This window comes from Macrotis lagotis, chromosome 1 (genome assembly GCF_037893015.1).
Source record: "Macrotis lagotis isolate mMagLag1 chromosome 1, bilby.v1.9.chrom.fasta, whole genome shotgun sequence".
NCBI classification, from domain to species: domain Eukaryota; kingdom Metazoa; phylum Chordata; class Mammalia; order Peramelemorphia; family Peramelidae; genus Macrotis; species Macrotis lagotis.
In genome coordinates, this window is record NC_133658.1 from 556,962,181 (window position 1) to 556,987,291 (window position 25,111).

General features: G+C 35.4%; 1 long non-coding RNA gene across 2 annotated transcripts in view; it reads left to right on the top strand.

Annotated features, from left to right (window-relative positions):
• The window catches only part of LOC141521313 (uncharacterized), a 65,574-nt gene that overhangs the window by 33,103 nt on the left and 7,360 nt on the right, over nt 1-25,111 (top strand). Inside the window, exon 4 of one of the 2 annotated variants that reach the window (XR_012477895.1) lies at nt 13,620-13,690. The exons of the other annotated variant lie outside the window; for it this stretch is intronic. This is a non-coding gene — a long non-coding RNA (uncharacterized LOC141521313). The remainder of the gene's footprint in view (nt 1-13,619; nt 13,691-25,111) is intronic. 2 annotated transcript variants of the gene reach the window in all.

Genomic DNA, 25,111 nt, shown 5'->3' on the forward strand with positions numbered 1-25,111 from the left:
ATGCATTAGTGTCCCAATTTCCCAGTATTCCTCCTACATTGATCATTTTCCTTTTTTTATATTAATCAATCTTTTAGGTGTGAGGTGTTGATTTAATTTGCTTTTCTCTAATAAATAGTGATTTAGAATATTTTTTCATATAATTATAGATAGCTTTGATTTCTTCACCTGAAAAACTACCAATTCCAATCCTTTGACCATTTATCATTTGGGGATGATTCATATTTTTATTATTTTAACTCAGTTTTCTATATATTTGAGAAATGAGGTGCTTATCAGACAAACTTGCTATGAAATTTCCCTCCCCTTCAATTTTTTGTTTTTCTTTTAATCTTGGCTTCATTGGTTTTATCTGTGCAAATCCTTTTTAATTTAATGTAATTCTAAATTCTCTGTTTTAGATCCCACAATACTCTCTATCTTTTGTTTGACCAAAAATTCTTCCCTTATTCATGCAAAATCATGGTCCCTCTAATTTGCTTGTGTTATTACTTTTTAGGTCTATATCATGAATCCATTTTAAATTTTTCTTAGTATACACTATATACCTAATTTCTGCCATGCTATTTTCTACCTTTTTAAGTAGTTGTTGTCAAAGAGTGAGTTCTTGTCCCAAAAGCTTGGATCTTTACAGTTATCCAACACTAGATTACTATGATCATTACCTTCTGTGTATTATGTACTCAATCTAATCCACTGACCTACCATGCTATTTCTTAACCAGTATCAGATTATTTTGATGATTACTACTTTGTAATATGGTTTCAGATCTGGTACAGTTAGATCACCTTCCTTCACATTTTTTTCATGATCTTTTGTTCTTCCAAATGAATTTTGTTATTTTTTCTAACTCTATAAAATAATTTTTTCATAGTTTGATTGGTATGTTACTGAATTAAATTGATTTAGGTAGAATTGCCATTTTATTATATTAGCTCAGCTACCCATAAACAATTAATATTTCTTCAGTTGTTTAGATGTGACTTTATTTGTATGAAAAGTGTTCTATAATTGTATTCATATAGTTTCTGGCTTTGTCTAGGCAAGTAGACTCCAAGTATTTTATATTGCCTACAGTTATTTTAAATGGAAATTTACTTTATATATTTTCCTCTTGGACCTTTTTTTTTTAGGTTTTTGTAAGGCAATGGGGTTAAGTGACTTGCCCAAGGCCACACAGCTAGGTAATTATTAAGTGTCTGTGGCAGGATTTGAACTCAGGTCCTCTTGACTCCAGGATCAGTGATCTATCCACTGCACCACATAGATGCCCATCTTGTTGGACTTTTATTAGTAATATATAGAAATGCTGATGACTTATGTGGACTGACATCCTGCAACTTTGCTGAAATTTTTAATTATTTCAACTAATTTTTTAGCTGATTCTCTAGGATTCTCTAAATATGAAATCACATCATCTGCAAAGAGAAGTGGTTTTGTTGTCTAATTCCTTCTTTCCTTCTCTTATTGCTATGGCTAACATTTCTAGAAGAATATTAAATAATAGTGGTGGTAATAGGCATCTTTGCTTAACCCTAATCTTGATGGGAAGACATCTAACTTATCTCCATTACAGATAATGCTTGCTGATGGTTTTAGATAAATATTACCTTTCATTTTAAGGAAATCTCTTATTCCTATACTTATTTCTTTTTAGGTTTTTGCAAGGCAACAGGGTTAAATGACTTGCCCAATGTCACACATCTAGGTCATTATTAAGTGTCTAAGGCCAGATTTGAACTCAGTTTCTCCTGACTCCAGGACTGGTGCTCTGTTCACTGCACCACCTAGTTGCCCTACTAATTTTTTTTTTGACTAGCAATGAATGCTATATTTTATCAGGAGTTTTTTCTGCATCTATTGAGATAATCATTAGGATTTTTAGGTTGATTTTGTAATTGACATGGTTAATTATGTTGATAGTTTTCCTAATACCAAAATAGCCCTACATTCCTGTTATAAATCCCACCTGGTCATAGTGTATTATCCTTGCAGAATATTATTATAATCTTCTATAATAATCTAGTATTTTATTTAGAATTTTTTCATCAATATTCATTAGGGAAAATGAACTCTAATTTTCTTTTTCTGGTTTTGTTCTTCCTGGTTTAGATATCAGAACCACATTTGTGTCATAAAAAGAATTGAATAGAACTCCTTTACCTACCTTTCCAAATAGTTTATATAGCTTTAAAATTAATTGTTCTGTAAAGGTTAGCTCTTTTTTTTAGGTTTTTGCAAGGCAAATGGGATTAAGTGGCTTGCCCAAGACCACACAGCTAGGTAATTATTAAGTGTCTGAGGCCTTCCAAAACATAAACTGAAAAAGAGTATATGAGGAACCTGCCTTTTCTTTATCACTGTTATATATATCCTATCATAAATTAGTCAAAGGGAATTCACCCAACGTATCAGGGACCTCTTTTAGTTGTTCATCAATTTTTGTCAGTCCTTGTTGGATAAGACACCAAACCTCTTTCTTTTTTTTTCTCATCATACATTTTTCTGATAATATACTTTTCACTGCTCCTTCTGCATAATTACTTAACTGCAATGTGTTGCAGCCTGTTCATGCCCACCATGAGTCTTCCCACTGCTCAGTGGGTGATTTTGAACTTTGATTCTTCCAAGACTATAATCTTTTATGAATAGCACTCTTACAACTTCACCAGAAGAAGATTCATTGTTAAATAATATGGGTCTTGGTTTTAGAGAGAGAGAGAGAGCTAAATTTATTAAAATAACATATTTTTGAATATTCTACAGGATTCAAAAGAACAGTTTGAGTATGAATGTTCCTTGGTCATGACAGAGGTCATAAATTGGAAGACAGTGTAGGAGAACCTGAGGTCAAATCCTAGATCTGTCATTTAATAACTATGTGATCTTGAGCAAGCCTCATCTCCGAGTCTCACTTTTATCATACATAAAACGAAGCAGTTGGATTTGATGAGTTCCAAGGTCCTTTCCTACTCTAAACCTATGATCCCATAAAGATTCCCAGGATGTGTGGTGCATCATCCATGAGAGATCTAGGGGAAAGCAAGGACAACAATTCACAGGATAAGAAGACCTAGAAAAGGTTGTAGCTTGAACACTTGGAACCATCAAAAAAAACTAAGCTAGTTTGGGATTAAGCTATTCTCAATTAAGCTCTTTGGGAACAGAAATCAGAGCTTCTATCTCATTTTTTCCCCAAAGAGTCTAGTAGGGGCATCCAACCTTCTAGAAGACTCAGAGGAAAATAGGGGTGGAAGCAGAGACTAGTGACTCAAAACAGGAGACTTTCTAGGTCTAGGCTCTCCTATCCTTACACTGTCTTATTATTGACCTCTTCCACCTCCTGAAAAGCATGGAAATAGTCATTCTCCATTGCACCTCCACAAAAGAGGAGGTGTCCTTCGACCCCCCATGGTAATTCTGAGGAGGATTTTCCATTCCACAGATAGTGCTTCCCAAATTCCACTATTGTGGAATTATAATTGTCTGTCCAGTGGATAGAATATCAGGCCTGGAGTCAAGAAGATTTGAGTTCAAATCTGGTTTTAGATAATTTCTAGCTTCATGATCCTATATAAGTCACTTAGCCTCAGTTTCCTAATTTATAAAAAAAAGTACCTACTTACCAGGTAAATTAAATGAAATAATATTTATAAAAATGTTTAGCAAACCTTTAAGTATTATATAATGCTATTATTATTATTATTATTGTTACGACATCTTAAAAATAACACTTTGTAAATGTTTGCTGAATTCAAGTCCCCAAATCAGAGAAATTCAGAATTACTGGGAACCTCAGTGGCCATCTAATTCAGCCCCTACCTAAATAAAAACCCTTGGGAATTTCTTCTGCCTAAGGATATTCAAAATTTTTAGTAAAAAGACTTTTTTCCTTGAATCTTTGGCTCTGAGTGATCTGTTGTACCAGATGATTAATAGTTACCCTGATATTTCTACAATAGGAACCCAACAAGTGAACTTTTAGCCTTGGCTAGCAGACCTCCCACTATCTCCTAGGGCAGCCTACACAAGTTTTTTGAGAGCTCCAACTGCCTTAATCTTTGATTCATCTAGGTCTTATCCTTGCTTTCCAAGTGTATGTTCTCCACAAGGTTTTGTTTAAAAAAAAATTGGTTCTTGGAAAAGGCTTACTTTATTAAACCCAAGGTAGTTAGAATCACTTAGTCAACATTTCCAAATTGTCCTTTAACTTTGAGTCAAAAGTATAGAAACAAGCATTTCAGTAGTAGAGAAAGATGATTTTCATTAAAACACACACACACACACACACACACACACACACACACACACACACACACACAAACACGCTTGGCTTTTTCTCCTATCTCTGATTTTCCTAATGATCTTTCCACTGCTGGGGTGCATAAGCAAGGAATTACGCCAGAGGAATCCTAAGTGAGAGGGCTACAGAGAAAAATTATTAGGATGCTTTATACTTCAATAAATTGTTTCTTTCATGATACTTTATATTTGAAGTGATTTTTTTTCCCTTCATGAATTTTCAAATATTTTACAGACATTAATTGGACTAATCTTCCTTTGAGATTAAGTAGGCTACATTATCAACTCTTATTTAAAAATGAGAGACCTGAGGGCCAAAGAACTTAAATCACTTATCTCAGGTAGCACAATGATTCAGTTTTGAAGCTGAAAACTGAGACCCAGATCCTTGATTTCCAATCCACAGCTATTAGTTACTAGACCTTACTCTTCAGTGTCACTTGGGGCTTTTGTTGGTATTTCTGGAACAAAAACCTTGAAATTCAGTTCTGTGAAAGAAAGAAGATATGATCTTGTGTCCCCATATTTGCTTTGGAACAAAGGGGAAGGCAAATCCAGGTCTGATAATGTGTTTCTGAGGCAAAGCAACCCACAACATAGAAAAAGAAAAAGAATTGCCCTTTTTTTTTCCCAAGAAAGACATTGCTGTTCTTTGCAAGGCTGAAGAATGCCCTTTGAATCTGATTCTAACAGCAAGGCCCAGCCTGCAGAACAAAACGGCCCCATTCACTTCAAACTGGAGTATTTTTGCTCAACCTTCTTTAGAGAATTCCCAGCTTTGTTTAATAAATCACCAGGGCTTCTCTTCGAACCACCCAGCAGCTGACCCTAGTTTATCTCTAGAGTATCCTCAATGTTGCCGGGAGAAAAAGAACATTCTCACTGAATTAATGACTGCTATGGGATACGAGACTATTTTGCATCTAAAGAAATACCCTCAAAAATGTTGTGATTTTGTTTTTGTTTTTGTTTTTTTAAAGAGAAAGCTTTAAGGTATTTAGACAAACAGAAAATCTGCCAATCAGAAAGAGCATTAGTTGGGCTTTGACTGCAGTACCTGTCAGTCAGTCAAGACTCATGAAATGTTAAACACTTCACACACTGAAAGTTACAGTCAAGATATTTTCATCTGCTTTAAATTGTGTATCTTTCTGTGGTGTTTCCTGGTGTTTTTCTGCAGTCCCAGAGACCCCAGCATCAGGTTTCTGAAGGCTCTGCAAAATTTGGTGTGGTGGGCACAATCAGAGATTCTGTTGAGACCCCAAAGCTTCCAATGGGGCTCGACTTTGACCAATGATCCTTAAAATGTGATTTGAAGAATTCCATATCCTCTCAGGGAAGTTTGTGAAGTTAAAGCTATTTTCAAAATAATAATCCTAAGATGTTCTTTCACTAATAAAATATTCCCTTTTCTAATTATTTTTCAACTCTATGGGGCTTGTTTTTCTTCATATGCTTCTACCAAAACAACACATCGCAACAGATTGAATTCAGAAGCAGATATGAGAATCCAGCTGTCTTCTATTAAGCCAGACATTTAAAATTTTTTCAGACATTTGTAAAATAATGCCACTGTTCTCACTACTTCTATTGTGTTTTGGAAAATATGATTATGTTTTCATAATAATCCTATTGATGTTAACATGTAATGAGTTTATTACTTTTATTTAAATGAATTAAATATTTTTAAAATTTATCTTTCTAATTTCTAATAAAATCTTTCTAATTTCTAATACTATAAATATTGATAGGTATAGCCCACATAAGCAAAAGCTTTTTAGAGTTCACTTTAAAAGTGTAAAGGGGGGGACTAAAAACTCATTCTTTGATAAAAACTGCTGGGAAAAACTGGAAGATAATCTGGCAGAAACTAGGCATAGACCAACATCTCATACTTTATACCAAGACTAGTTGAAATGGGTACAAGATTTAAATGAAAGGTGATATTATAAGCCAATTAGGAGAACAAGGAATACTATCAGATCTATGGAAAGGAGAGCAGTATATGATCAAAGAAGAGATAGAGAACATTATAAAAAACAAACTGGATAATTTCAATTACATTAAATTTAAAAGTTTTTGCACAAACAAAACCAATGCAGCTAAGATTAAAAGAAATGTAAGTTGCAAAACAATTTTTTACAACTAGTGTTTCTGACAAAAGACTCATTCCTAAAATATATAAAGAACTGAGTCAGATTTATTAAAAATCAAATCATTCCCCAATTGATAAATGGCCAAAGGATATGGAAAGGCAATTCTTAGACAATGAAATCAAAGCTATCTTTTGTCATATGAAAAATTGTTCTAAATCATTATTGATTAGAGAAATACAAATTAAAACATCTCTGAGGTACCACCTTGCACCTCTCAAATTGGCCAATATGACTAGAAAGGAAAATGATCAATATTGGTGGGGAGGTAGGAAAACTGGAACAATAATGCCTTGGTGGAACTGATTCAACCTTGCTATAGATCAATTCAGAATTATGCCCAAAGGGCAATAAAAATGTCCATACCCTTTGATCCAGCAATAACACTCCTGGGTCTATACCCTGAAGAAATCATGAAAAAGAGTAAAAATCTTACATGTACAAAAATGCTCTGTTTGTAAGAGGCAAAGAATTAGGAATTGAGGAGATGCCCATCAGTTGGGAATGACTGAACAAATTGTGGTATATGTATGGGATGGAACACTATTGTGCTATAAGAAATCATGAGGACTGGATTTCAGAAAATCCTGGAAAGACTTGAATGAATTGATGCTGAGTGAAATGAGCAGAACCAGAAGAACATTGTACATATTAACAACAACATGGGGTGATGATCAACCTTGATGGATTTGTTCATTTCAACAGTACAATAATCAAAAACAATTTTAAGACTTGTGATGGAAAATACCATCTGTATCCAGAGATGAGAATGTGGAGTTTAAATGAAAACCAAAGCTTATTATCTTCAATTTTTAAAAGTTGTCTTATATATTATGTCATTTTTCTTTCTCTAATGTTTTCTTTCTTCCATTTGGATCTGATTCTTCTCTCACATCATGATCAATATGGATATATGTTTAGCAAGGTTGTAAATAGAGAGCTTATATCAGATTACTTTCTGTCAAGGGGAGTGGGAAGGGAAGGGAGGGAGGGAAAAAACTGTAAAACTCAAAACCTGGCAAAAATGATTGGCAAAAAATTACCATTGCATGTAGATGGAAAAACAAATTAATAAAATATTTACGTTTTTTTTAAGACTAAAGGGGTTTTGAGAACAAACAGTTTGAGAATTGATGGTCAAGGTATTCAGCAGCCAGGTGCTAAAGTGGACAGAGGTCTGGGCCCAGAGTCAAGAAAATAAGAGTCTCAGATACTTAGTACCTGTGTACTGGGCAAGTCATTTAACCATTACCTGCCTCAGTTTCCTCAACCATAAAAATGAGGCTAATAACAACACCTAGCTTACAGGATTGTTGTGAAGATCAAATGAAATTAAAAACTTTTAATTCTTTAAATTTAAAGGATATCAAAAACTAGTGAAAACAAAGATGTAATTTTGTTCCTTTGCAAGTTCGTGCATTCCTTTAAATGTCTTTATGCACCTAAATTAAGAACCTTTGATCTCGGACAAAAACTACAACTTTTGCTAAGCAAGTAATTAACAGAGAGGAGAAAGAGAGTTGAAGAGATGTCAAGTATGCAATGATTTTTGTCATTTTAGAAAAAGGATAATTAATCCTAATTTGACCAACTCTTGTTTCCTAGTGTGAATAAGGCATCACAGACAACAAAAGCCTCATTTTACCAGATTAAACAATCTTCAACTCCTTTTGTCAGAACAATTGGCAAGTAGCCAAAATGATCACTTTCTGTTTCCTAGTTCAGAGAATGTTATTTAGTTGAGCATGGAGGTCTTTTTGTCTTTGTATCTTCAGCACCTAGTATCATACCTAGTCTATGGTAGGCACTTAATAAAAACTTACTGATTCATTGATTGATAATACAGTTTGTGGTTCAATATGATAGATTGCTTTGAGCTGTCAGCCATTTTCCATTTTCCCATTGCATGACTTGATCTTCCCCATTAAATGTGCTACTGTTGTCACTGAGTTATATATTCTAGGTACCCCCATATTACAGCTCCCACTTTTTTCCTCTTTCATTTATTTTTAAAATTTAAATAAATTATATTTATTTTTAAAATTTTATTTTCTTTTTAATTGATGGAATAAAACAAATATTTCCATAACATGGAAAAGTAAAAAAATGATTACACATAAAACTGCATTTCTATTATGTACAACTCACTATTCTTTTTAAATATATAATAAAATTATCATGTAAATTTATTCCTTTTCCTTTTTTCTTCCCTCCCCCCACCCTGCCCTAAAGATGACCAACATTAGAAACAGACATATAAATGTAAAATTATTCCATATTTCTATATTATGTAGTCTATATACTTCCATATATTCTATATATGTATTCAATATCTTCTATTCATCAGTTCTTTCTCTGGATATAAATATCATCTTTCTTCATATGTCCTTTATTTTTAATTTATATCTTTATAAGTCAAAATTACTTGGTTACTCAAAGTCATTGATCTTACTGTATACAGTGTTCTCTTGGTTCTGTTCATTTTGCTCTTCATCATTTCATTAGCCCAGCCTGCATTGGCCACGAAGGTATTTTAGTGAAAGAAACCTGCTTGAGAACAAGGTCTAATACTGATGTCCCTAAAACTTCAAACTTGTTCAAAATAAATGTTCATTTTGCTGAAATAGTTCTTCAACCTCTAACTACTTTTCACAACACAGTCCAAAGTTGGTTCTAGGCAGTAATTCTCTAGGGGACACAGGATACATCAAAGATGAAATAAGCGTTTTCACAACAGTATATAATCTAACTTTAATTTCGCTACAAATCAGGGTTACTACTGTCTGACATAAGGATGCAGTCCTTTTGACTCAGATAATGCCATTACCAACAGTATTATGTTTGGTGTCTAGGGACACAGCTCAGTACAGGAAAGCTTCACAAATAAATCAGATATTATCTGACTTTTGTTTTCTTCTTGGCTTAGTGATTTCTGTGATCAAGATTTGAAGCAGGCAGGATGTTATATGAATTATCACATGTGATCCTCAAAACTTATCCATGAAATAAGCACTTCAGTTATTATTTTGCAGTTAAGGAAATGGAGGGTCAAAAAAGTAAAGTGACTGATTTTTAAGTGATATCAATAACAATATTTGAACTTGGGTCTCTCCTGACTCCATTTTCAGTTCCACTTCCACCATTCTCTCTAAACTCCCCCGTTGATAAAAAATCATTTTGTTTGAACCCTCTGCAGGACTCCTTCCACGATATTGACTTATTTATATCAATATTTTGTAGATGAAAGAATAGCCTTAATTATGTTGCCTGACTATATGTTAAAAATCTATATTTTATGGGGTGGCTAGGTAATGCAGTGGATAGAGCACTGGCCCTGGAGTCAGGAGTACCTGAATTCAAATCCAGCCTCAGACACTTAATAATTACCTAGCTGACTTTGGGCAAGCCACTTAACCCCATTCCCTAGCAAAAAACAAAAAATAAATAAATAATCTATATTTTACATATATTAGATGATATCTTAACATACAATAGATTTCATGTCTTAGGAGCATTTTCAAGACTGTATTTTGTTCCACTGAACCAAATGTTTTTCTTTTTAAATCAATAAACATAGATATAGCAGGATTTTATATTCTCTTAATGTCTTAGTCAGTTATGGGACCATAAATGTGGGACATTTATGTGTAGAAAATTAGCTGTGCAGCCTGCTTAGTACCTCGTTTTTCCATCATGGATATCTTTCATGGATAGAGCATTTTCATAAAGATTTAGGGAGAAGACAGGTACCTGGATGAATCCTGATATTTTCTAAGTTGCCTCTTTTCATGTGTGGTAAAAAATATGATCTATGATCTTTCAATTCCTCCTTTCCCTAAGAGAGCCACAATTATGGTGGAATAATCAGGGTTTTGTCTCAGGGTGGAAAATTTCCCAAGGACAGAAAGTTTGCCCCAGGAGAAATTTAAAGGTTCTCTGACCAGTTTTTCTAAATAAGAATGAAGGGACAATGCCTAATGTTAGGTTATGGACCAGTGGTGGGGCAAAGACCAATCATGGTAGTGGGTAGGGAATTTAGTTATCACCAAACTGACCTGGTGATAGTATGGTAAGAAGGGAGATAGGAGTAGGCTTTAGTTGGAGGAGCAGCTTGATCACTTCTTGAGGTTACTCAACCAAAGGATGAAGGTAGAAGGGACTCAGACCCTGCTTTGGAAAGACAAGTCATTTGATTTATGATTTTCTCATTCACACCAGACTTCTATCTCCAGACTTTTCCTCCTCTTCATCAACCTCTATGTTTAGATGTATGTGTTTATATATGTGTGTGTGTGTGTATACACATATATATAGTATATGTGTGTGTCTTTGTATATATGTATGTATAAGTAAATATAAAATTTTGTTATTTCCTTGTATTTGTATCTCTGGTACTGAGCACAATGACTAGCACAAATTAAAGATTTAATACTTTTCCTATCTTTCTATTGATCTCTCTGTACCTATCTTTCAATCTTTATCTTATCAATCTAACTATATCTGTCTCATTTGCCTATTGTTTATTTCTGTCTTATATATCTACACTATCTTGTTTGTCTTCTGTCTGCTCTTTGTCTGTCTGTCTTATCTATCTATATGTCTATATGTCTATTACCTATTTTTGCCTCATCTATCTGTCTCTCTGAAGGGAAACATGCCCCTGGACCAATAAGTCATTTCCCTTGAGGGACCATCTAGTAGTATTTCTTGCATTCTGGGAAAGTGAGTAATGTAGAGATCAGAAGCAGACTGGAAAGGACATGTGAGGAATAGAAACACCTTTAATGGAGGGAGAAGAAAGACAAGTATCCCACTATAATTACACCTAAATTAAGCGGGGAAAAAGAAAATCTTTGAGGTACATCAACTTATAGTCTTTCCAAAAGCATTTCACTGTAATGATATAGCAAATGATGAGACTGTATGTTACAGCAGGTCTAGAAAACTGTCTCTAAATTCCAAGAATGAGTTTGAATTCTTTGTCACTTACTACTAAATGACATTAGATAAATCATTCTGGTACTTTTATCCTTTGTTTCTTCATTTTGCAAATGATGATCTTTCTGTGAGAAGGGGATAGGATAGGATACAGGGTGGGGTGGCAAGGGTGGTACTTCAGTGATTTCAGAAATGCTTGACTTCTCCAGTGTTGTCTGTTGAGGGATATGGATGGAATGGAGGATACCTCTGAGAAGCGATGGCTACAGAGTCATTTCTTTTAATAATAAGTATAAATTTTAAGGAGTTCGGCAAGATTAACAATCACATTAGAAAAATATGATCAATGCTATACACCCATAGTCCCCCCCCGCAAAGATGGAAGAAGTACTTTTGCTTTTCTTAGAATAATACTCTATGAAGTATTTGTGATTGCAGGCTCCAGTCTAAGTAGCTATGATCACCATTGTCTTGAATGGTAGCCTCATCACTGAGAAGGAACAGTTCTACTCTTTCTTTAGAAATTCTTTCACCATCATGATTTCTCCATTTATTACATGGGCCATCTCTTTGATTTTCTTTATGGATGGTATCCATTATTTTATTCCCTACTGGGCTTTCCTTGGGCAAAATTAGAAAGTATTTTCTTTCCTTCTTTAACATCCTTCTTGTCTCTTTTCTTCTTTTAAAAATTTCTCATTTTATTTTTAATATATAAGAGAAGATTTTTACCTCTTTTTTCCCCTTGCCAATACTCCTGACTTCTTCCAGTCACTACAACCCATTCCTTGTCCCATTCCTGATAATCCTGATAAGATATCAGATAATTAAAGAACTTTTCAGAAAAGGTATTTATGATGTGGGTCTTCCTAGGAATATTTACATTTTGATAGGGGTATCTTGAGAACAAAATAGATGCCTGTAGACTCTAAGAGTCTATAATCCTTTGTGTCAGGCTGCTGCTTCTGGGAACTTTGTCATGTATCCCTGGTACCTATGAAACCAGACCAATGACTATGCCTCACTTTTCTGCTAGCCCAAGAACCAGCCAGATGGCACTTTCTATTGGGTTCCCACTTTCCCATTTCCCCATGTTTCCCAGATAGCTTACTAAAAGATACCTACTGAAGAATGACTCCAGGGTTTTACCTTTATAGATCTCCCTCTCCAATTCATGATAATACCTTAAGTATTTTAAAAATGTATTTTTCACTGTGGCACATGAATAAATGTAATATTATTGTGCTGTAAGAAATGATGAATATGATCAATATAGAGAAGCATGGACAGACATACTGATGTAGTAGGATCAAGAAAACACTGTCCGGATTGGCTACAACAATTTAAATGGATTAAATAACAACCACAAAACAATAAAAAAAAGAATGGGGTAAAATTACAAAGACCAAACACAAACTCCAAAAAAGATATGATGATACACATCTCCACATTCTTTTGCAGAGGCAGTAGATGCATGATTTTTGGAACATTAGGTATGTTGTTGGATTTATTTTTTTGGATGTATTGTTTGGTTTGGCTGATTTTTCTCTTTATTTTCATTTAAAACAAAAGGGGACTAGTAAATGATAGTCAAGGCAAAGTTCAGACACTAACAAAACAAAATTTCCCAAATAATATGCTTTTAACAAAGCAATGAAAAGGAACTTGTAAGGTGGAGCTGTTAGGTTAGAGGGCAAAAGGGTGATGTAACAGAAACAGATGGAAAGGATTGTGGTTTCACAAGTTGCAATGATTCTTACATTTTAATCCTAGTCCTTAGCACTAACTACAGGACCTTAGCTATTTGCTGCCCAATCTCCTACACTTTCTGATGGAGAGCCAGATGGTTTCAAAGACCTTGCCTCCCACATTTCTTTCTTTAGCAGAAAATTCATACACCATATACCAAGTTTTCTTCCCTGCATTCTTCATATATTCTTCCCCTCTTACAAACCTAAGATTATATGTTGATCCCATCTCTTCTTCCTTGAAAGGGAAAAAACTTCCCCCTGGAGCTAAATTATAGAGTAGCACCTGCACATTTGGCCAGAACCATGAAGGGCAGACTGGGAAGAAGAGCGATTATATTATTTACTTTATAAATGTACAACATAATAAACTAGTAAAACCTAGAAAGAGGCCAAACTGTTAAAAACAAAAGACTTTTTAAAAATCATTTGCTGGTTTGAAATGCTGGTTATCTGGTTGTTCTTATGCCCTGCTCAGCTTTGCCTCTTCTGTCAAGATGCAGTTCGAACATCCACTTCTACATGAAACCTTTCTTGATTCCTCTAACTGTAAGTGCCTTTCATTCCAAACCTCCTGTATTTAACAACAACTTTGTATTTAATACTTGTATACTGAATTTCTATATTCATACACACACACACACACACACACACACACCCCATATGTGAAAGTCAGAGAAGTCAGTCCCTAAACTTGGAGTTAAAGGGACCTAATCTAATCCTGCTCTTATTTATTAGCTGTATAATTCTGACAAGGAACTTAACCTCTTTCAGTTTCAGTTTATTTCTTTCTTTCAGCAATTAGGGTTAAGTGACTTGCCCAGGGTCACCCGACTAATATGTGTCTGAGGTCAAATTTGAACTCAGGTCCTTTTGACTCCAGAGTCAGTGCTCTATCCACTATACCACCTGACTGCCCCCACCCTCAATTTCTGCATCTGTAAAATGGGGGTAACAATAGCACCCATATCGCAAGGGTGTAAACCTCAAATAAGATAATATATGAAATATTCTGAAAATTTTAAAGTTCTGGAAAGTCAATGCAAGAATGTTCCAAGCAAAGGCTTATTGGCACTTAATGTTCTCTAAATATGCAGTATAAGTTGGTTATGTTGTTTTTTGTACATATTTGACACAATTTTTGCACTCTTTGGTAGCTTCTGCAGCTATCTTAGGACAGCAGAATTGGTTGCTTGACAACTCTTGGGTTCCATATGACCAAAGTCATTATGACTGTATATGATTCTGAGATCATGATCACTACTCCTGCCTTTTTTACTTCCACTGAAACAATAAATTCTGTTCTAGTCCTTATTTTAACTATCTGTATATCTTTCTGTTTCAAATGTGCTTCTTATAAAACAATATATTATTGGATACTGGTTTGTAATCTTTTATACCATCTTCTGTTTTATGGATGAGTTCATCCTATTCACATTCATAGTATTGCTCCTCCATCATATTCTCTTCTACTTATTCTTCTCTTACCTCAGCCACTCTTAAAGAATCTGTTTTGCTTACAACCACAGTCTTCTTTAATATACCTCCTCCTTATTCTCCACCCTTATTCTTTTTTTAAAAAAGAAAACAACCACTTTCCTCCTCTACTTTCCTGTTGTGTATCATAAATTTCTCTATCCAATTTTGTGTGTGTGTGTATGTGCGCACACACATGCATGAATTCTTCCCTACCTTGAACCAGTTCAGATGAGAATGAAATTCAAATGTCATCCCCCTCCTCCACAGTTCCCTCCATTGTATAAATTTTCCTTGAGAATCCCATTTATTTGAGATAATTTCTCCTTTTCTTACTTTCCCTTCCCCTTCTCCCCAAATATATTCTCTTTCCCACCCTTCCATTCTTCTCATGAGATCATCCAAACACACCCAGGCTCTCCATCTAATTAAACACCTCTAAGAACTCTGGTGATGATAAAGATCTGAGTAGTTACATATACCATCTGCCCATATAATAATACAGTTTAACCATAGCTATGTCCTTGGGTTTGATTATAGTTATTACTTTCCTACCTGGATCTATGATGTGAAACTTTGTAATGGTTGGTACCGATTCTTGCTCCCAGTACAAGTTCAAGGTTCCCCTGGGATCTCTTTCAGTCTTGGTGTTTCATCTCAGTTCTCTTTATATCCCTAAGTGTCAAAATATTCCCAGTCCTCTGTTGCTACCATGCCCTGCTCCTGGTCATTCCCTAACCCAGTGTCTACAGACCATTTCATCTATCTTTCTGAGCTATCTTGGGCTGTAACAATGATTCACTTTGACTTTTTTTTGACTTCCTCATTCAGAATTCAGTCTGTAACATTTTCTAGGTATTTGTAGAGGGAGAGCTAAGCAAAAATGCTAACTCTCATTTTACCATTTTGACTGCCCCTGAATCAATCATGCTTTAACAATAAGGAGAGGATTATGAAGATTGCCTTGGGCTCTATCTATAGAGTTCTTTCTATAAAGTTTTCTCAGAAGTCCTTGGATCCTAGATTAAGACCCTCTATTTTAGAGGGAACCCAAGGGTACTGCCACATTTTTATCGAATACTGGAATAGGATGTTGGTAGAAGACTTTATAAGAATCATCTTAAGTATTTTAAGAAAGAAATTTTTTAATATAGAAAATTCACATTTGGTAATCTGATATTCAGCGCTTGTAATAAAATGTCACCCATCTTTATCTGGTGGCTATATGTACTAATTTCAGAAAAGTGCCTAGGAACTTAATATGTAATGAAAGCAGAAAGTAAAGTTATAAAGGTTACAACCAATATCCTAAAGCAGTCATAGATGGGAGTAGGCCTCAATAAAATTGTCAAGTGGATGGAATTGCCATTGATTAGCTGTCTGACCTTATGACTGTCATTTGTACCTCTATAGACCTGAGTTTCTTCATCTGTATTATGGATTTTTGAGGCAATGGGCAGAATGTTACAATAAAAAAGGGAAGAATGTGAAGTTTTGATATTTAAATTCAAATCCATGTTCAGTCACGTACAAGTGCATGACTTTGGGTAAATCCTTAACTTCACTGGGCCTTAGTTTCCTTATCTGTAAAATGAAAGGGTTTGACTAGATGACTTTGAATATTTATCCAAGCCAAAGTATTCTGGAGCCAGCTGGTAGATTTTTAAATTTTCAATGAAAGCATTTAAACCCTGGAAATTTGGAAATGCTCCAAATCAGAGTTTGATATACTGTTTTACTGATTGTCTAGACTTACAAAAGAGATGGACAAAATGTTATTAATGTAGATTAAATTTAAAAGCAAGTCATAGGCAGCTAAGATGGCAGAGTGGATAGAGATCAGTTCTGGAGTCAAGAGAATATGAGTTCAAATCTGGCATCAGTCACTTAGTTGTGTGATCTGGGCAAGTCACTTAAACTCAATTGCCTTTAAAAAAAAGTATCAGGTATACACATTTTTCTTAGAGAGCTGATTGTTAAGCATTTTCTATTTACTGAAGTTTTCAGCTCTAAACCAGGGAATTTCTCAGCAGAGATTGAGGAGATCACAGGGACAGGACTAGATCCTCTATTTGTTTGGTTAACGTTTTTCTTCATTACAAGGGGGAATTCAGTTCTGTGGGAGGAGGTAGGGCACAAATTCAGAAATAACTGTGATGTAAAAACAGAAAGCATCAATAAATCTTTTTAAAAATAATAACAAATATCCTCTAGGAAATGTGTTCTAATGTCTACAAAAAAAAAAAAGAACCTCAAGAAATTTAAAGTGTAATACTCAGCTATTCCATGAAGATGGAAGACAAATATGATGAAGGGAAGAAAGAGAGTTGTGAGTCATAATTGCCCAAGTAAATTCTCCTGCATTGGAGTCATTGCTGCATCACTAATCAACTCCATGCATTGGGGGTTATGTGTATTGCTTAGTCCCTACAATAGAAAGGATAACGATATTTTTTTCTGAACATACTGTGAGAGTACCAAGTAGCTTCCCTAGAGATAGAATTGTCTAGGACTGAGAAACAGATAAGGGCTGAGCTAGTGTAATTTGAGTAAGCAAGTAATTAGCTTCAGTGATAAGCTTTCATCAGACAACTGAACCCAGAGAGCATCAAAGTAGTTCCAGTCACTAGAGCAAGGTTTTAGTTAAAAAGGAAGTTTGTAAAGCAGGAAAAGCAGATGGAAGGAGCAGAAAGAGATATAGGTAAACCCGAGGATGAGAGATTGCCAAGACTTTTGCTAAGAATAGAAAGACAAAAAAATTAAGTTATTAATAATGGAAAAATTTTAATCAAGATCTATGTGATTTTTTTGTTCTTGTCCAATTGTTAAATTCTGTCCAACTCTTTGTGACCCCATAGAGTAGAGAAGGTTAGGGCCTTCTATTCTCTCCTATCTCTCAAAGTCTGTCCATTTTATTTTCTACCATCTCTTTTTCCTCTAAAGGTAGAGTAATTTTTTTTAATCAACAAACATGAACATTTCATATACAACGAACAGAAAAAATAACTATATATGAAACCAAGAAGTTCTTTTTTGTTCATTTTTTGTTATGTTTTATGTTTTGTTTTAAAGTGTTTTGTTTATGTTATGCTTTCAAGTATGTATTTGTTTAAGCATAATGCTTCCATGCTTTTCTAAGTCCCCTTTTGAATTTCCTTCTGCTCTCTTTGAATTTTTAAAAGCTTCATTGATGTTCCTCTCTCTGTTTTCTTCTTTTTCCTTATCATTAATATTATTAGTTAGGTATAAGGGTGTAGGGTGTGTTCAAGGAATACTAGTACCTTGGTGTGAGGGCTGCGGAGCCCTCTTCAGGGCTGCTTTCCATCTATGATGTCCACCTGAGCCACCTAACTCTCAACTATGTCTCCAAGAAGCTGTAGCATGCATAGCAGTCACACTCCAGTAAACTCTTGGGGCAGATGGGCTAAACCAGGTTGCGGGTAACCAAGGGAGTCTCAAGCTCATTAGTGAGTAGTTGGGGGGGGGGGGGCGGTGTCTACTCCAAACATGTGAAGTCTTCCACTGATGGACTGAGAGGAGGAGAACAATTTGTTCCAACAGCCATGAAACCAACTGAAGCACGGGGCTGTGGAGTGCTTAGGGCTTGATTAGACTTCGGAGACACCAAGGTCAGAGACATCATCAATTGTCTTGACACTGTCTTGCTGTTCTGGATCATGATGACTTTAGAAGAGAGAGTGAAGCAGCTCTACCTCACTCAAATACAATTTACACACATTGTTTATAATCACTCCTCAAAGTCCTCTTGATGCAGAGAAACGTGGGCATGGGAGTGATGAGATCAGTTGTAGACAAACTTTGTAAATCTTTTGTTTGCATTGTAAAGGGAATTTTCCTTGTCCTTCTATGCCTTTATTTGGATTGCATTGTTTTTCTGGTAGGCAGCCAAGAAGCACACAAAGGCCCTGGAAGATGACCCAAAAAGAGACCCCTCCCCAAAAGGCAAAATCTCCAGTGAGGGACTTGGGTCATTCCCAGGTCACCACCCCCTCCCATGGATTCTGGGAAAGAATTTAAGGAGAAGGAGGGAGGGGCTTGACCCTTTTTACCTCCCAACCTCCTACTGGACCCTGGCCATCTGACCTGGCCAATTCAATCAGTAATCCATGTGGTCTTCTCTTTAAACTTTTTAACTTTTCTATCACTTTCTTAATATGTTGCACCTTCCTTTTAAAAAAATCTCTATTTTTCTTTCCAAAACCTGCATTCCTGAGTCTGAGTTGCAATTCTTTGCCGGACAGAACCAAACCCAAGAAACAGGCTACAGGCAAGTGATGAAGCAGCAGGTACAGCTACACCAGGAGGTATAGTCACAACCCTACACTCAGGTTCATAATGTCATTTCTCCACTGAAAGCATCAGCAAGATTCAGCAGCCCCGTGGATGACCAAGAAGCCTTTTTAAGGATCACACTGTTCACCTCCTGATGAGAGTAAGGGGCTAGAAAAAGTGCCCTAAAAATTGTCTGCTTACCCAACCCTGACCTGATTACTGCAGTAGGCAGGTAATCCTACAGTATGGTCAAGACACAAAAAAAATCTACAAATACTTCTTCAAAGAAGATTCCACTCACCATCAGTGCATGGAACAGGCACCCACTCTTAGACAGCACAAGATCCAATTAGATCTGAAAGACGAACAGCTCTTGTTGCAATAGAACTCAGCAGTTTGATATCCAAATAGCAGCCCTGAGTTGAAATAAGACTGGCAAATGAAGGCCAGCTTACTGAAGTCAGAGCTAGATATATGTTTTGCTGGAACAGTTGCAATTGAAAGAGAATGCCCTGAAGCTGGGCTAAGTTTTGCTATCAAAACCAATCTGTGAATGTGAATGTGAATGATAGGCTCCTGACAATGAGATTGCCACTTCCAGGAAAACTTCATGCTAACATCATCAGTGCCTTATGCTCCCACTATGATAAACATCAATAATGTTAAAGAAAAATTTTATGAAGACCTGGAGATCCTTATCATCAATGTACCAAAAGAGGACAAGTTCATAATTCTGGGTGACTTTAATGCTAGAATAGGCTCAGATTTCCAAACATGACAGGGAGACCTTGGTAGGGGTGCATTTCATGATCTCATCACAAACATTATCTGTTTACCTAAATGGCAATAAAATTTCCTGGATACATCCTTGTAACAAACATTGGCATCTAATAGACTATGTGATTGTTTGGTTGGTTTTTTTAGGATTTTGCAAGGCAAATGGGGTTAAGTGGCTTGCCCAAGGCCACACAGCTAGGTAATTATTAAGTATCTGAGGCTGGATTTGAATTCAGGTACTCCTGACTCCAGCACCAGTGTTCTATCCACTGCATCACCTAGCCGCCCCTAGACTATGTGATTGTAAGGAGAAGAGACAGACAGGGCAATGCGTGGTGAAGAGTGCTGGACTGATCACAGACTCATCCTCTCTAAGCTAAATATTCATATTCAACCAAAACAGTGGTCCCAAGGCAAAATGAATACTAGAAGAATTAATGTCAAGAGATTAGAGTGTCTCTCTGAGCAGGAACTGTTTATTTGGAGGGAAAACTGAGGCAACACACAGTTGGTAACAGTGGAGCAGAAAAGGAGTGGGCAACTTTCAGAGATCTGGTGTACTGCATTTACTCATCTGGGCCAGAATACCAAGCCTGGTTTGATGGAAATGATTGGTACATAGAGAAATTGCTAAATGAAAAAACAAGAACTCCACAGAGTTTACCAGTAGGACAGTTCATCCATTTCTAAGAAGGCAGCATTTAATTCCATCAAAAGTAAAGTCCAAGCAAAACTTAGAATGATGCTCAGTAAGAAGGCAGATGAAATTCAATTTTATGCTGACAGTAAAAAGTCAAAATGCTTTTATAATGCCCTGAAGATTATTATGGGCCAAAGACATATGGCACATCTCAACCACTCAGTGCTGATGGAGTCACATTGAATAATGATAGGGACATGATCTTAGAGAGATGGGCTGAACACCTCCATAGTGTTCTTAACAGACCATGATCAATCATTGCAGAAGTCATTGACCATTTACCTCAAGTTGAAGTCAATCAGTCCCTAGCTGAAATTCCAACTGAAGAAGAGGTTTTGAGTGCCTTAAGACTCATTTCAAGTGTCAAAGCACCTGGTGCTGATTCTATTCCAGTTGAGATCTAGAAGGTGAGGGGTCTATTGCTCTTCCAAATATGACTGAAATTTTCCAGGTTATGGCATGAAGAGTTTATACCCCAAGAACTCAAGGATGCCTCCATTGTCTACCTCTATGAAGGTAAAGGGAATAGACTGTCCTGTGACAATCACAAGGGTATTTCTCTTTTAGTCATTGCTGGTAAGATTCTTGCCAGAGTATTCTTTTTTTTTTTTAAGTTTTTGCAAGGCAATGGGGTTAAGTGGCTTGCCCAAGGCCACAGCTAGGTAATTATTAAGTGTTTGAGGCCGGATTTGAACTCAGGTACTCCTGATTCCAGGGATGGTGCTCTATCTACTACGCCACCTAGCCACCCCCAGAGTATTCTTGATAGGCTGATCCTTCATCTGGAATTAGTCATCTTCCTGAGAGGCAGTGTGACTTCAGAAAGGGTAGAGGAACAGTCGATATGGTGTTTGCTGCCCAACAACTCCAGGAAAAATTCCGTGAACAGAACAGAGATCTGAAAACGACATTTGTAGATCTGACCAAGGCATTTGATAATGTCAGTTTATGGGAAATTATGTCAAAATTTGGTTGCCCAGAGAAGTTCATCAGTATTATACATAAATTTTATGATGGCATGCATGCCCAGGTTCTGGAGAGTGGATGGTGCTCTCAAGATTTCCCAGTCATCAATGGAATAAAACAAGGATGTGTCCTTGCTCCATACTTTTTAACATGTTTTCAGCCATGTTATCAAACACCTTCACTGAGGATTAACATGTTGGTTCATGATCCTCTGTTTGCAGATGATTGTGCACTCAATGCAACCTCTGAAGTTGAGATGCAATAAAATATGGATCAATTCTCTGCTGCTTGGGCTAATTTTGGTCTAACAATGAACACCAAGAAAACACTGGTGCTTCATCAGCGAGCACCACACCATCTATATGTGGAACCATTGATTATAGCAAATAGAGAAGTTTTGAGTACTGTGGACTCCTACCTTGGCAGTGTCCTTTCCAAGGAGGTATACATTGACAATGAGGTTGACACTCACATTGCCAGAGCTCCAAAAGAAAGTGTGGGAGAGAAGTATTAGACTGACTACCAAACTGAAGGTCTACAGAGCCATTGTGCTGACCTCATTGCTATATGCCTATGAAACCTGGACAGTCTACCAGAGCCATGTCAGAAAATTGAATTGTCTTCATTTAAATTGTCTTGGGAAGATTCTGAAGATCACCTGGCAGGAGAGGACACCAGACAGTGAGGTCCTTTCTCAAGCTAAACTGACTAGCATAGGAGGCTAGGTTTCACAGTGGTTAGAGCACCGGCCCTGGAGTCAAGAGTACCTGAGTTCAAATCCGGCCTCAGACACTTAATAATTACCTATCTGTGTGGCCTTGGGCAAGCCACTTAACCCCATTGCCTTGCAAAAACCTAAATAAATAAATAAAAATAAACTGTCTAGCATTCCAACATTACTACAGAGAGTGCAACTATGATGGACTGGACATTAGATTGCCAGACATATGCTTGCCAAAAAGCTATTTTATGGAGAACTCATACAGGGCAAGCACTCAAGGGGGTCAGAAGAAGCAATACTGGGACACCCTGAGGATCTCATTGAAGAACTTTAGAATTGATTGTACAACATGTGAGACACTGGCACAGGACCACCTAGTATGGCATGCCCTAATCAGTGAAGGTGCTGCACCCTATGAGGAAGGCAGATTTGAAGCAACTCAAAGGAAACATGACATTTATAAGTTTAGAGTACCTACTCCCAGATGTTCACATTGACTATTTGTACCCAATATATGGTAGAAGATTCTGAGATCATATTGATCTAGTTAGCCACAATCAAACACACTATAATTTGTCTCAAACATAGTGATGTCATTTTGGTCTTCTTCGATAACAAAGGATAAGAGCCAACCAATCAACCAACCGTTATTATTATTCCTGACTCTTTCCCCCAAAAAATTATCAGTTCCCCTTCAAACTCCTTAAATAAAAGTTCTTTTCTGAGGTAGTACATAGAATGCTGGTCTTGAACTCAGGAAGACCTAAGATCAAATTCGGCCTCAGAAGCTTACTACTGTGTGACCCTGTTTGTCTCCAGTAACTTCGGCTGGTAAATGGGGGATCATAGCTATAACATTTCCCTGTAAAATGGTGGGAAGATTTATCAGTCTTCCATAGTCCTGAATGACTACAGCATTAATCAGACTTATAAAATTTAAGGAAGTCGTTTTTCTTTACATTATTGTAATTATATAAATTATTTTATAGTTCTAATCATTTCATTGTCTCACTTCATATAAGTCTTTCCAGGTTCTCTGAAACCATTTGTTATGGAACACCAGCATTTTAGCACATTTCTATACCATAATTTGTTAAATCATTTTCCCAGTTGAGTGCACATATTTTGTTTCCAGGTCTACTATCAATACATTTTGTATATTTTCATACATATAGACCCTTTCCTTCTGTCTTTGATTTTTTTAGAGATATATATGACTAGTCGGAGTTTAAGTTGGTCTTCCAAATCCCATGCATCTATAATTCTCTTGTTATATCATTTGCCAGCTGGATGAGAATAACATAGAACCTCAAAATTATCATAATTTCTTTTATCTTTATTGAATTGGATCATTAATAATGTGATTGTTGATAACTTGCATTTTTCTTTTGAGAATGTTTATACATTAAATTTCTATCACTTATCTATTTATGATTCCTGTCCTTATATACTTTTATCAATAACATTTATATCTTGAATATTACATCTTTATGAGAGACCTTTGCTATGAAGATTTTTCTGAGTTAGGAAAATTCTCATTGTTTTAATTTTGCTTGTATTAGGTCTTTTCAATTTTATGTAATGAAAATAGTCTATTTTACCTTTTATGAAGATCTTTACACCCTTATTGGTCAAAATTCTTCCCATAATCATAATTGAGAATAATCTCTTTTTCTCCTCTGATTATATTATGTTATAACATTTTATATCTAGGTCATATACCAATTTAGAGCCAATTATGGTATATGGTGTAAGATATTGACCTAAGTCTAATTTTTCCCAAATAGATTTCTTTTTCTCCAAGGAATTTTTGTCAAATGGTAAGTTTTTGCCCTAATAGTTGATGTCCTTGGATTCATCAAATATTATGCTATTATTTTCAATTGCTTCTATGTCTCTTTCATACTTTGTTTCCTTGATCAATTTTTTAAACCAGTACCAAATTTATTTTATATCCTGAAATTTTTGCAAATTATTGGTTCAATAATTTTTGACTATCACCTGCATAAAATAATGCTTTTGTTTCTTATATTTTTATGCCTACCCTCTCAATTTCTTTTTTTATCTTATTGCTATAATTTCTAAAACTGTATCAAAAATAGTGATGATAATGGCTATTCTTGATTTAATTCTAGTCTCATAGAAGAGACCTTTAATATTTTCCTATATAGATAATGCTAATTCTTGGTCTTAAATAGGTACTATTTATCATTTTAAGGAAATATTCACTTATTCTTACTTTAAAAAAAATTTTAAAATAAAAACAAGTCTCTATCTAATTAGATTTTCTCCATGATTCCTAAAGTTCTGAGAGATTACATGAATCATCTCTCTATATATAAGAAGGTAAACTATTTAACCTTGTTTAGTCTCTTATGATTTATCACTCATATTTGCCTTTTTATGCTTCTCCTGTGTTTGCATTTCAAAATATCTACTCAACCCTAGTCTTTTTATAAGGATTACTTGAAAGTAATTTATTTCATTAAAGATCTATTTTTACCCTTATAGGATTGTACTTAGTTGTGCTGGATTATAAGCCTAGAACATTTGTCTTCTGGAATATTTGTATTCCAAATTTTTCACTTCTATAAAGTGGTGGCTGCTAAATCTTGTATGATCCTAATTATGATTTCTCTCTTCTGTTCTTTTTTTCTAACAGCAATTTTTGCTTGACCTGGGAGCACTAGCTAATGGATAGAATATTCCAAGTTTTCAATTTAAAATTTCTTACAGTAGGTATCCTGTAGATTCTTTCAATTTCTACTTTACCCTATGGTTCTATAATTTGTGTATAATTTTCTTTTGTGATTTCTTCAAAAATAAAGTCTAAGTTCTTTTTGTTGTTTGTTTGTGACTTTCATATAACCTAATGTTTCTTATAGTATTTCTCTTTTTGTTTTCCATGTTAATTGCACATTTTCCTTTAATTTTCTCTTACTTTATTATATTATTTTTTGATGTCTCAAAGAATCATTATCTTCTATTTGGGCAAATTCTAATTTTCAAGGAGTTATTTTCTTTTGGAAGGCTTCTT